Source organism: Geotrypetes seraphini, chromosome 19, assembly GCF_902459505.1.
Source record: "Geotrypetes seraphini chromosome 19, aGeoSer1.1, whole genome shotgun sequence".
Taxonomy (NCBI): Eukaryota; Metazoa; Chordata; class Amphibia; order Gymnophiona; family Dermophiidae; genus Geotrypetes; species Geotrypetes seraphini.
The window spans coordinates 13,342,221-13,356,158 of NC_047102.1; the positions used below are offsets into that span (position 1 = coordinate 13,342,221).

At 45.8% G+C, this 13,938-nt stretch overlaps 1 protein-coding gene across 5 annotated transcripts in view; it reads right to left on the reverse strand.

The window, feature by feature from the left end:
- The window catches only part of LRP4 (LDL receptor related protein 4), a 163,138-nt gene that overhangs the window by 107,024 nt on the left and 42,176 nt on the right, over positions 1-13,938 (reverse strand). Inside the window, exon 1 of one of the 5 annotated variants that reach the window (XM_033928226.1) lies at positions 8,338-8,358. The exons of the other annotated variants lie outside the window; for them this stretch is intronic. The gene's annotated coding sequence lies outside the window, so the exon portion shown is untranslated. Of the gene's footprint in view, positions 1-8,337; positions 8,359-13,938 lie in introns of those variants that run through there. 5 annotated transcript variants of the gene reach the window in all.

The following is a 13,938-nucleotide window of genomic DNA, read 5'->3' on the forward strand; positions in this document are numbered from 1 at the left end:
GAAGAGAATAGGGGATAGGAGGGAGCCCTGTGGGACACCACAGGATGGTGACCACGGAGCGGAATTGGAGCCGTTTGTGTTGACAATGTAGGAACGCGCGCGAAGGAAGTTTGAGAACCACTTTAGGACAAAGGAGTCTATTCCTATCTCAGAAAGTTGGTAGATTAATATGTCATGGTGCACGACGTCGAAAGCCGCGGAGAGATCGAACTGTAGAAGAACAGCAAATTTGTTTTGAGCGTGTAATTGTTGCACCTTTGAAAGTTGACATCTGAGAATGATCTCCTCCTCCAATCTAATCAACGCCCTCAGGAACACCTCTCCAGCGCAGTTCAAACTCTGCCTGCTATGAAACCTGCACACAATTTTCACTAGGTTTGAGGGCAGCCATTTTCCCAAAAATACTTTTTGAAAATTACCTTCTTCTTTCTAAATTTCCAAAGCAAATTGCTCTGGCTCACTGCCGTGACTTATGTGTCAACCCTCGTACATATGGCATTCAAAGTTGCATGCCCCAACTTTGCGCAAGCTTCGGAGATGCGCACGCAAATAAACTGGATAATGAACTCTGAACCCTCACTAATTAGGTGATACCAACCAATGATTGATGCTAATTGACACATTAAAATCTGCACGTGTATCTGGATGCGTGCTATAAGCCAAGGCAGCCAGCTCCAACGGCATGTATGTCAAAAGAGGACATGGCCATGGACGTGTTGGGAGCATTTTGAAAAGTTATGTGCAGATTTATAGATTGCTGCCTAATTGCATCTAACTTGGGTGCTGGCATTTATACCAGGTTTTAGCAAGTGGACGTCCGGCACTGGATCCACGCTAAACACTATTCTACGTATATAAGGCGAACACGTCTTATAGAATAGTGTTTAGTGCTGAATTTTTTTTCAGTGTCATTTAGTGAATTCCCTCCTTTGACGCTAATACTACCGTATTTTCACGTAGATAACGCGCACCCGTGTAAAACGCGCACACGGGTTTAGCACGCGGGGAACACAAATCTATGTAAAAAAAATTTCATATAGCGCGCACATGCGTTTACCGCGCATGCTAAAACCTCCTCCCGCCTACTCCGAACCGGCATCCTCCCCCCGCTCGCTTACCCGCGTTTTACATCTTTTTTTTTTCAATCCGATCCGGCATCCCCCCTACGAACCGGCATCCTCCCCCCCCCCCCCGCTCGCTTACCCGCGTTTTACAACTTTTTTTTTTCAATCCGATCCGGCATCCCCCCTACGAACCGGCATCCTCCCCCCCCCCGCTCGCATCACCCTCGGAGAGAGCGAGACCAGAAGGCTTTGAGCATGCACAAATGCTCAAAGCCTAGTCCAGCCCGGCGCAGGAAGAAGGAGGCCAACCTCATCAGTGATGTCACAATGGCTTGATTGTCCTATCTTGGCTCACGTAAGAACATAAGAACAGCCATACTGGGTCAGACCAATGGCCCATCAAGACCAGTAGCCCGTTCTCACGGTAGCCAATCTAGGTCCCTAGTACCTGGCCAAAACCCAAGGAGTAGCAACATTCCATGCAGAATCCCCAAAGAGTAGCAAGATTCCGGAATCCTCCAGAGTACCAACATTCCATACTACTGATCCAGGGAAAGCAGTGGCTTCCACCTTGGCTTTCTCAATAACAGATTATGGACTTTTCCTCCAGGAAATTGTCCAAACCCTTCTTAAAACGAGCTACGCCATCTGCTCTTACCACAACCTCTGTCAATGCGTTCCAGAGCTTAACTATTCTCTGCGTGAAAAAAAAATTTCCTCCTACTGGTTTTAAAAGTATTACCCTGTAACTTCAAGTGTCCCCTAGACTTTGTAATTTTTGATGGAGTGAAAAATCGATCCACTTGTACCCATTCTACTCCACTCAGGATTTTGTAGACTTCCATCATATCTCCCCTCAGCCGTCTCTTTTCCAAGCAGAAGAGCCCTAACCTTTTTAGTCTTTCCTCATACGAGAGGAGTTCCATCCCCTTTACCATCTTAGTCGCTCTTATTTGAGCCTTTTCTAGCGCCGCTATATCTTTCTTGAGATAAGGAGGCCACAATTGAATGCAATACTCCAGATGAGGTCGCACCATGGAGCGATACAGGGGCATTATAACATTCTTAGTCTTGTTAACCATCCCTTTTTTTAAATAATTCATAGCATCCTCTTAAGGACGTGGTTTTTTAAAAAAATCTTTAATTCTTTCACCTTGTAACTTTTTGTTTTCCCCTCCCTCTTGTATCTTCCCTTCTCCTTTCTGTACTTTGATACATTGAAGTTCTCCCCCTTTCCCTATCGTTTTCTGTATGTTTTTCTTCCTTGTTGTTTGTCTCTGTATTAATATGTATGGATTACTGTTCGGTTTTAAAGCTTTTTTTTTTGTTATATTGTGAATTATGTTATACCCCTTTGTTATTTTAAATTTAATTATTAGATGTACACTGCCTTGAAGCCTGATTTGGCAGTATAACAAACTTTTTAATAAACTTGAAACTTAAGAGGCTTTTAATTAACCTATGTTAAACTGCATAATCATGAATTGTTTTACAATAATGCATGTTAGTTTAAGTCACCGTGAACGACATAATAATGAGGTGCAAAGCACGCAAATGCATACATACACCCTGTTATTATGCAAATGAACCATTGAACCTCTAGCAGTAGCAGCCTGAGTACTGCTAGGGTCAAAGCAGTGCCACTTTGAAACCCTCGCAAGTGGGAGATGAAGCAGCTAGGGTCCCTCCTGCTCCATATCTCCCAGACTACCGGGGAATTCTTGAGGAAGGCTCAGGGGAAGCTATGAGGAGGGGGGAGTGACTTTAGGGTCTGGGATAGTCTGGTGGATTGGAGGGTCTTGACTGAGGAGAGGATGGTCAATGTTGCTTTCGGTATGTTAAGAAAAACTTCCTGGGAGCATCAGAGACTGCATGATTTTGGTCCGATGCTCCTGAGAAAAAGAAAAAATGTAGTTTGTAAGGTTTATTGAAAGCTGGGTCATTGATTTATCACTGGATCACTATTTACCATAGGTTAGTGACTGCTTTGATAAATTAAGATGTGGTAAAATACAAGAGTTTACCACAGCTTAGTAGCTTAGTAATTAACTCCCTTAGGGATACTTTTACTTTGAGGCCAGAGTGCTTTTTAAATTTGGGTGTATCTGTTATAAGGCTCTTTTTGGTTTATTACCTTCTTATTTGGTATTTTATTTGAAATTGTTCACTTCATTAAAATTTACCAGACATTCAGGTATGCTCCTCTTCCCTACCCCAAGGGCCTGCCGTTCCAAGACTTTTTTGGACAGGACAACGGAACATCAGGCGGGGAAGATGAACTCCTGGATGATTCCGTTGACGGTTCAAGACAATTCTTATCCTATATTTAGGAAATTATTGGAAACATATCTATTCGATAAACAAGATTGTTGAGGCTTTAAGGGCTCCTTTCACGAAGGTGCGTTAGGGCCTTAACGCGTGGAATGGCGTGCGCTAGCCGCTACCGCCTCCTCTTGCGCAGGCGGTAGTTTTTCGGCTAACGTGCGTTTTAGTGCGTGCTAATCCGGTGCGTGCGCTAAAAACACTAGCGCACCTTTGTAAAAGGAGCCCTAAGATGTGTTCTTTTTAGGTTCCGCATTTCAAATGTACTTTTTATTATGTTTTATATTTTAAATGTATTTTTATCTGATTATGTAGTAGTTATGATAGTTGTTTTTTTTCTAAATTGTATTACTAACTGTTGTGAACCGACCAGAACTGCTGGTGGAGCGGTATATTATTATTTACTAAACTGCAGTAAAAAGTGGCTTTAGCAAGCCTTATGTGGGCTTTCCTTGAGTGCTGAGGTCTAAACTAAACTAAACTAAACCTTAGGTTTGTATACCGCATCATCTCTACATTTGCAAAGCTCGACACGGTTAACAGGAGTTAGGGTAGAAAGGAACTCCAGAGGAGGGAAGGATGAAGAAGAAATTTAGAGGACTTGAATAATCGGAGAGGGAGGAAGAGTTACATTTTTGAGAATAACCAGGTTTTCAGATGTTTACAGAAGAGCTGGAGGGAGCTCAGATTCCTAAGAGGGGAGGTAAGGTCATATTTACTGCAGCAGAAAAATGGATGATTTTCTGGTTTTCCTATTAATGGCCACGTGCTAATGTTATTAATGCGCAACCCATTACAAATAATAACTGCATGAGCATTTGTCAACACCTGTTTTGTCGGCAGTACGGGGCAAAATTTTGTAAATGGCATCTAAAAAGATAAATGCCTTTAATCATACTTCTCTTCTCAAAAACACCTCTAAAAATCCAACTATAGTAGCTAGCCTTTTATCGTTAAGAGCTTTTTATGGGTTTTCTTTTTCCGAGCCTCAGCCCCACCACTCCACCGCATCAATAAACTTTCATAGCGATGAGCTTTACGTGGTAAAATTGTCACTGGCTCCGTATAAATCTTAATATTCTTTTTACTATTTCATATACATTTCTCCCTCCGTATTCGCGGTTTCAGCATTCACGGTTTTGATTGACGGTTTTTAGCTTGCTGGCTCCTCCCCCCCCCCCCCCATTACATCAGCTTGCATAGAGAAATCGCCGATTCCAAGCGTTTACAGAGAAAATCGCCGATTCCCAGCACTTTCTTCATCGTGTTTTGCCTCTCCTTCAGGAACAGGCCAAGTCTTCCACCATGTTATTCGCGGTTTCACCATATTCACGATGGTTTTTAATAGAAAACCGCGACTAACATATGAAAAAGTTATTCGCAGTTTTTCTGTATTTGCGGTTCTGTTAATCCCCTATCACAGCGAATACGGAGGGAGAAATGTACTAAATATTGGCAATACTTCATTCACTTTTAAAGTGTTCAATTTTCTCTAAAGTGCTCAGTGCTTAATAAGTTATCTTTTCATAATAAATACATTTTTAAAAATATATGTCCAATTTCATTTAAACCATAGGCCATAATCACACTTAGGCACCTATTACAGAATCACGCCTAACTTAAAACTTAGACTAATGTAAGCCAGGCCTACATTATAGGCACCTTTTAGAGAATCACATCTAGCAGCACCCAAGTCCTTCTCTGCCCCTAAACACACGTACAAATCTGATCAATTTCTTTGACTGGTTAACCAGAGAATTGGATAGAGGGAGTGCGCTAGATGTGGTGTATTTAGATTTTAGCAAAGCCTTTGACAGTGTTCCACACAGACATCTAATAAATAAACTGAGTGCCCTTGGGATGAGTCCCAGTGTGATGGGCTGGGTCAAGAACTGGTCGAGTGGAAGGCGACAGAGGGCAGTGATCAATGGAGATCGCTTCGAGGAAAGGGAGGTTACCAATGGTGTGCTCAAGGTTCTGTTCTTGGGCCTGTTCTTGTTTTCATTGCTGAAGGTAATGTTTGCCTCTTTGCGGATGGTACCAAAATCTGCAATAGATGCAGGATGGTGCGAATAACATGAAGAAAGACCTGGCGAAGCTTGAAGAATGGTCTGAAATTTGGCAGCTAAAATTTAATGCTAAGAAATGCAAGGCCATGCATTTGGGCTGCAAAAACCGGAGGGAACGGTACAGTTTAGGGGGTGAAGAACTTATGTGCACGACAGAAGAGTGGGACTTGGGTGTGACTGTATGTGATGATCTTAAGGTGGCCAAACAGTTCGAAAAGGTGACGCGAAAACTAGAAGGATGCTAGGTTGCATAGGGTGAGGTATAACCAGTAGAAAAAAGGAGGTATTGATGCCTCTGTATAAGACTGGTGAAACCTCATTTAGAATATTGTGTACAATTCTGGAGACCTTCAAAAAGATATAAACAGGATATAGTCGGGCCAGAGGAAGGCTATTAAAATGGTGCACGGTCTTCCTCATAAGGCTCTCAATCTGTATACTTTGGAGGAAAGGCAGGAAAGGAGAGATATGATAGAGACGTTTAAATACCTACAAAATGTAAATGTGCATGAGTTGAGTCTCTTTCATTTGAAAGGAAGCTCTGGAATGAGAGGGCATAGGATGAAGTTAAGAGGTGATAGGCTCAGGCGAAATCTAAGGAAATACTTTTTTACAGAAAGGGTGGTAGATGCCTGGAACAGTCTCCCAGAAGAGGTGGTAGAGACAGAGACTGTGTCTGAATTCAAGAAAGTGTGGGACAGGCACGTGGGATCTCTTAGAGGAAGAGATAATGGTTACTGCAGATGGGCAGACTAGATGGGCCATTTGGCTTCTATCTGCCATCATGTTTCTATGCATGTATGCATTCTTGCTGTTGACCTTGAAAAGGGAAATTCAACTCTCCAGCTGTGTAAAGATGACTCCAAAGGACATGTGAGCTCTCTAATTTCCATCTTGTATCTTTTTATGTGTCTCCTCCTCCTCCTTCATCCCATGCTGCCCTTGTACGAAGTCCTCCTGTTTACATTTGAGTCCCCTTTGGTATCTTTATTATTTTTGGCTATAGATCAGTGCAAACTCCTCCGTTCCAAAACTAATTCTGGACTCTGAGCAACAGAAGCATTGAAAGGTGGGCACAAGTCCAGCCAGAGAAAGACTCAATGTGAAAGACAGAGAGAGAAAGATCAGTGTGAAGTGAGTCAGGCAGTGGTATAGTAAGAAAGGGTGGCATCCAGGGCGGCAGCACCCAGCATTGCTGTGCCATGCACCCCCCCCTCCCCCGAGTCTTCCCCGCTGTGCGCCCCCATGTACTTCTTGAAAAGTTCGCCATCACGAGCAGCACCCTCCACCTGCTGCTTGTGCCAACCTTGGCACCCTTTTGACATCACATCCTGATTCCATGACCAGGACGTGATGTCATAAGGGAGCCAAGGCTAGTGAGCAGAAACTGGAAGATGCTGCTTGCACTGGCAAACTTTTAAGAGGTACATATGGGGGGGGTAGGGCAGAGAGGCACACCGGTGCCCAAGGCGGTCCATGCCCCCCCCTTAATGGAGTCATAGGAAAAGCACTGAAGCAGCAGGAAAGCAACCTGGAAGGGTATATGGGGGGGGAAGGGGGGTTAGCGAAAACGAAAACTCTATGGATATAGTGATGTTCAAGTTGCAGGCTTTATTTAAAATATATACAAATTCATAATCCACATAAACTATATCTATGACCCAAACCGTTGGGAACTATGGACCCAACATGGTCTGTGTTTCGACCATGCTGTCTTCCTCAGGGGTCCCTAAAAGTCCCAATATAAAAAAACGTGGATTAAAAACTGAACACGATAGCGGGTTGTAACTCTGCGCAGATGAGAAATCCTCAAAAACACATTATTTAAAAAAAAACACATTATTTTCGGGTGGTAAGGGACTGTGGATGTGCTATGACGGTCCTGTGAGCAGTGGAGTAGCGCAGGCGAGAGGCGCCCAGGGCGGCGACCCCCCTCCTCCACCCTCATCTCCACCTCCCCGGTCCTTCCCCGACCACCCTGCTGCGCGTGCGCCTCCCCTTCCCCCACACCTCTAAGTTTTTCACCGCCGCATCCAGAAACTTTAACGTGCTCCTCGTGACCCCTCCCTTTCCCCCCCCCGATATCACTTCCTATGCGCGGCACCCAGAAATGACGTCAGCGGGCGCCGACACGGTCGCGAGGAGCACGCTGAAATTATTTGCGGCGGTGAAAAACTAGATGTACTAGGGGAAGGGGCGGAGGATCGCGCGTGCGGCGGGGGCAGAGGGGAGGAGGGGTGCCGCTTAGGCCACTGCAGAAGCTCATGTATTGTAACATCATTGCAAAGCTCTGAATCGACTCCCCCAGTCATTAGCAGCGGTATAGAAGCTTTCAATAAACAATATTGATTAAATACAGTGGTGCCTCGCATAACGGACGCCTCGCACAGCGAACGCTGCGCACAACGAACTTTATGTCTTGATTCCTACAACGAACTTCGTTTCACACAACGAAGTCGCCCGAGCTGCATCCTTCCGCGCAGGCACTGCGCTTAACTGCCCTCTCTCCGCCTGGCTCCCTCTTGCCCCCCCCGACTCCCCGACACGATCGGGGCAAGAGGGAGCCCAAGCCCTCTTGCCCCCCCGACTCCCCGACACGATCGGGGCAAGAGGGAGCCCAAGCCCTCTTGCCCCGCCGATTCCCCAACTCCCCGACAATATCGGGCCAGGAGGGAGCCCAAGTCCTCCTGGCCACGGCGACCCCCTAACCCCACCCTGCACTACATTACGGGCAGGAGGGATCCCAGGCCCTCCTGCCCTCGACGCAAACTCCCCCCCCCCCCAACGACCGCCCCCCCCCCAAGAACCTCCGACCGCCCTCCCAGCCGACCCGCGACCCCCCTGGCCGACCCCCACGACACCCCCAACCCCCTTCCCCGTACCTTTCTGTAGTTGGCCGGACAGACGGGAGCCAAACCCGCCTGTCCGGCAGGCAGCCAACGACGGAATGAGGCCGGATTGGCCCATCCGTCCCAAAGCTCCGCCTACTGGTGGGGCCTAAGGCGCCTGGGCCAATCAAAATAGGCCCGGGAGCCTTAGGTCCCTCCTGGGGGCGGGGCCTGAGGCACATGGGCCCAACCCGACCATGTGCCCCAGGCCCTGCCCCCAGGAGGGACCTAAGGCTCCCGGGCCTATTCTGATTGGCCCAGGCGCCTTAGGCCCCACCAGTAGGCGGCGCTTTGGGCCGGATGGGCCAATCCGGCCTCATTCCGTCGTTGGCTGCCTGCCGGACAGGCGGGTTTGGCTCCCGTCTGTCCGGCCAACTACAGAAAGGTACGGGGAAGGGGGTTGGGGGTGTCGTGGGGGTCGGCCAGGGGGGTCGCGGGTCGGCTGGGAGGGCGGTCGGAGGTTCTTGGGGGGGGGCGGTCGTTGGGGGGAGGGGGAGTTTGCGTCGAGGGCAGGAGGGCCTGGGATCCCTCCTGCCCGTAATGTAGTGCAGGGTGGGGTTAGGGGGTCGCCGTGGCCAGGAGGACTTGGGCTCCCTCCTGGCCCGATATTGTCGGGGAGTTGGGGAATCGGCGGGGCAAGAGGGCTTGGGCTCCCTCTTGCCCCGATCGTGTCGGGGAGTCGGGGGGGCAAGAGGGCTTGGGCTCCCTCTTGCCCCGATCGTGTCGGGGAGTCGGGGGGCAAGAGGGCTTGGGCTCCCTCTTGCCCCGATCGTGTCGGGGAGTCGGGGGGGCAAGAGGGCTTGAGCTCCCTCTTGCCCCGATCGTGTCGGGGAGTCGGGGGGGCAAGAGGGCTTGGGCTCCCTCTTGCCCCGATCGTGGCGGGGAGTCGGGGGGCAAGAGGGCTGGGGCTCCCTCTTGCCCCGATCGTGTCGGGGAGTCGGGGGGGCAAGAGGGCTTGAGCTCCCTCTTGCCCCGATCGTGTCGGGGGTGCCAGGGACCACACGGAGTCACCCACCGTACCACCCGATTCGGGTAAGCGCAGGTATCGGTGGGTGGCTTATTTGCGGGGGGGGTGCCTTATTTTACATTTTTTTCTAAAAAGGGGGGGCGGTCTTATTTGATGGCCCTGCCTTATCATCGGGGAAACACGGTAGAAAAAAAAAAAATGAACAGTTAAGTCCCAGTTTTTGCCGCTGAGACTCTGCCCTCTCTCACTGTAAAATTAGACTCTACTTAGTCTGTCTTTAAATTTAAAAAATGTGTGTTGTTTTAAAAAACAATTATGTTTTTAGATGTATCTAAATAAAAATAATAACCAAAAATTTATCTTTTTTTATGTCATCTTAGCATATTTTATGCTGCAGAACGAATTATTTTTTTTTACATGTATTCTTATGGGAAAACGCGTTTCACATAACGAACGTTTCGCATAACAAACTTGCTCCTGGAACCAATTAAGTTCGTTGTGTGAGGCACCACTGGTACAATAAATAATCTGAGGTAAGGGACTAATACCAACAGCCTTCATGCACAAACATCTGAAATGGTGTCCCCTTTTTCCAGTATATTCCCTATGCTCTCCCCCCCCTACAATATACACAGTCTGATCATTGAAGCAATGGTACTGAGCCAGGGGCCATGCACTTAATGGGCTTAAATCCAGCCACTTAGGGCTCCTTTTACAAAGGTGCACTAGCGTTTTTAGCGCGCGCTACCCGAAAAACCACCACCTGCTCAAGAGGAGGTGGTAGCGGCTAGTCCGTGCGTTAAGGCCCTAACGCACATTTGTAAAAGGAGCCCTTAGTGTCACCCTTGGCCCATGACCATGCAGCACCTGAAGCCCTACCTGCGCTGTGAAGAAGACCTGGGAATCTTCTACATAACGCTGCCAAATGCCAATGATCCACCAAGCGGACCCTGATCATTTTTGAATCTATAATTTTTGTTTTCTCTTTCCCTACCTGATTCACCCTGCTACTCTCTCACTCCAGCCTCAACCCAAAACGAAGCCTCCTTTTCCACTCCGAGGCGCACTGTCCGACTTTTTTAAAACATGCAACAAGAGTTTTCCATCATTCTTTTGCCATCTCATACTCACATTCAGAGTCGGGAATATTTATCAAGACATAAGAGGCAGATGTGATCACAGACTTTTCGTAGCTAAAAAAAAAAAATCACAGATGGCATGCATTGAAAGAAATATAAAATTGAGCTCTTTCAATGCATATAAGAGTGTAGAGAGAGCCAAAGTACATGTTTATTTTTCATTTGATATCTCGCTTAATGCAAAAGGCCAAAACAGCTTACATAAATCAAATAGATGACAAAAGCAGCAAGGACCATTTAGGTTAGGGACAATTGAATAGTAAACCACTTGTATTGTAACCCACTTGCATCCCATGTACTGACTAAACGTATCTTTATTGTAAACCGTTTCTATCCCATGTACTGTCAAATGTATCTTTATTGTAAACCACTTCGAACTTCATGGTATAGCGGTATATAAGAAATAAATTATTATTATTATATTGCTGGACCCAACACGGGGAGGGGCCTTAGGTGCATGAGACAATTGGGGCCTTAGGCTCCTCCTAGTGCATCACCACACGCACTGGGGGAGGTCCTAAGGTCCTGATTGGCTTAGGAGGGTTCTCAAGTTGGGAGGGGGGTTCTGATCTGAACACAAGGTGGGGGGGGGGGACTTGGTGCAGCAAGTGGTCAGAGAGGAGAAGAAGTGTTGGCACCCCCACCAAGACAGACCCTCCCCTCCCCCTTACTACGCTACTGTCTATAGCAGTACAAAGAAAACTATACAACAGAGGGAGTGGCCCTTGTAGTGACATTCAGTCCAGAGACTGAAAACCAGATGAATCATAAAAGATCTAGTCTGTACTCTAGGGGGATGAATTACATAGAAGCATAGAAGATGACAGCAGAAAAGGGCCATAGCCTATCAAGTCTGCCCACTCCAATGACCTACCCCCCCCTTGATTTTAACCCCCTAGAGATCCCACATGTGTATCCCATTTCCTCTTAAAATCCGGCACGCTGCTGGCCTCAATCACCTGACGCGGAAGATCACCCGTTCGGTGAAGAAATACTTTCCGGTGTCGCCATGAAATTTCCCACCCCTGATTTTCAGCGGATGCCCTCTTGTGGCCGAGGATCCTTTAAGAAAGAAAATATCATCCTCCACCTCAATACGGCCTGTGATATATTTAAACGTCTCTATCATGTCTCCTCTCTCTCTCTCTACGTTCCTCGAGTGAGTATAGCTGCAATTTATTCAGCCTTTCCTCATACGGGAGATCTTTGAGTCCCGAGACCATCCTGGTGGCCATTCGTTGAACCGACTCAACTCAATTACTGAAAGAAATATTCCTAACTTCACCTACGCAGGTCTTCTGACAACCACCTAGTCTAAAACAAAAATTAGTGAAAAGCCAACTCCCAACAGAAGTTCAGAAAGAAGAGAAAGGCACACATCCCTTCTATATACCAAGCAGCAAACTATGCCAACACAGGATCCCATTGTCACTCACTTGGGAAAAGCATTCATTACAAAGGGATTCTACACAGGCTCATCTTCAAATGTAGGGTATAATATTCAATGCATAAAATGTGAATGATGCTGTTCTGGAGAGACAAGCCAAATGATCAATTTATATCGGCACCACATTAAACACCAGAGCGCTAACCAAGGTGACACCTCTGTAGGACAGCATTTTGCCAGACCAGAGCATTGAATGAATGACTTTCTGGTGAGAATACTAAAAGGACATGTCAAAGCCACTCAGAAATGGTAAACCATTGAAGTTAAAATGACGAGATATTTTGAACACCTGTCACACAGGACTTAACAAAGATCTAGGTTTCCTATCACATTATAAACTATAAAATTATACTGCCTTGTCATCCTCTTATCACATAATAATATAAGAATAGCCATACCGGGCCAGACCAATGGTCCATCTAGTCCAGTACCCTGTTTTCCAACAGTGGCCGCCAATCCAGGTCACAAGTACCTAGCAGAAACCCAAAGAGCAGCAACATTCTAGAACCCCAAAAGTGTAAAAAAAGGTTCTGGAACCCCAAAGAGTAGCAACATTCTAGAACCCCAAAAGTGGAACAAGGTTCTGGAACCCCAAAGAGTAGCAACATGCTAGAACCCCAAAAGTGGAACAAGGTTCTGGAACCCCAAAAAGTAGCAACATTCCATGCTATCAATACCAGAGCACGAATTTGTCCTTGTTTCTATCCGCTCCTACCTTTCCCCATGAGACTGTCATCAGAATGCTTTTATGTTTCACATATATATTCAAAATGTAAAAAAAACATATTGAAAATAGTGTTTTAGCAGTAGGGAATCATTCATACCACATTAACAATAACTCTTGACATCACACCATCAATATCATAAAGTATAAAACACCGGAGAAAAATAAATCTCAATTGCGAGAGGCCGGGACTACACAAGTACCCGAGCCAACTCACATCATCACTGATTTATAAAAAACTCCATGTACATTTAAATAAATGGTTTCATTCATGCAAAGTTAATATTTTTCAATGATTTTTTCCAAAAGGTTTTTTAGTAGTGTGAGCAATATAAGCAGAGTCCAATAATTTAGAACTTATTTATAGCATAAACAGGATCCCAAATTAACTAAACGCTAGACGAGGGCTACAGCTCAACTTTACAGGGAAAAGCAATTGTTGAGGCAAGGAGTTTGGAACAAAAATAAGAGAAAAACATCCACTCATCTGAAGATGCGACGTGACTCAAAAGATTCTCAGTTCCTTATGGGATAAGGAACTGAGAATCTTTTGAGTCACGTCGCATCTTCATTGTTTATGCTATAAATAAGAAGATTCTATAAATAAGAAGATGCTATAAATAAGAAGATTCTCAGTTCCTTATGGGATTTCACGAGTCTGCTGCCTCAGGGTGTAACGAATCCGATCAATCAATCTTTAACCGGGACGCCGAAACAACAGAAGATAAGTTCAAAGTTTTTTTCTTCTATCATCCAGCACAGACAGCCCTGCTTAAGGTTTTTACACTTTGGGAGTGCAATGGAGGTTTTTTGCCAGTGAGAGTTACCACCCAACCATCTTTAACCACCTTTGTGGAGGTGGGAGGGCTTTAGTCTGAGGCTTTTTCCTCACCTTACCTGAACCAAAGCAGTACTTGTTTACGTTTTATATGACATCTCTCATATTCTTCTGAAAGTGTATTTGGAATATATTTGAGCTTTTCACAAATCCAAGTTTTTCTAGTCACATACATATTCTGACATATGTCATCATTTGCTCATTTAAATCGAAGATATTGCCTTCGAAAACGAAGCAAAACATTTATTAAGTTAGCCCAATATAAAAAGGCATCGTTTTCTTTCTTTTGTTCCTATTTGTTAAGAATTGTAAACTGCCGAGACAGGTTTTTCTGAGGCAGTATATATCATATGGTGTAATCTTGTTATAACAGACTCACTTGTAACGGTCCCGGCCAAGCGCCATTATAAAAATACAGAAAATCATCGGATATAGCAGACTTTCGCATATAACGGACAAATAATTTGGTCCCCAGAGCCG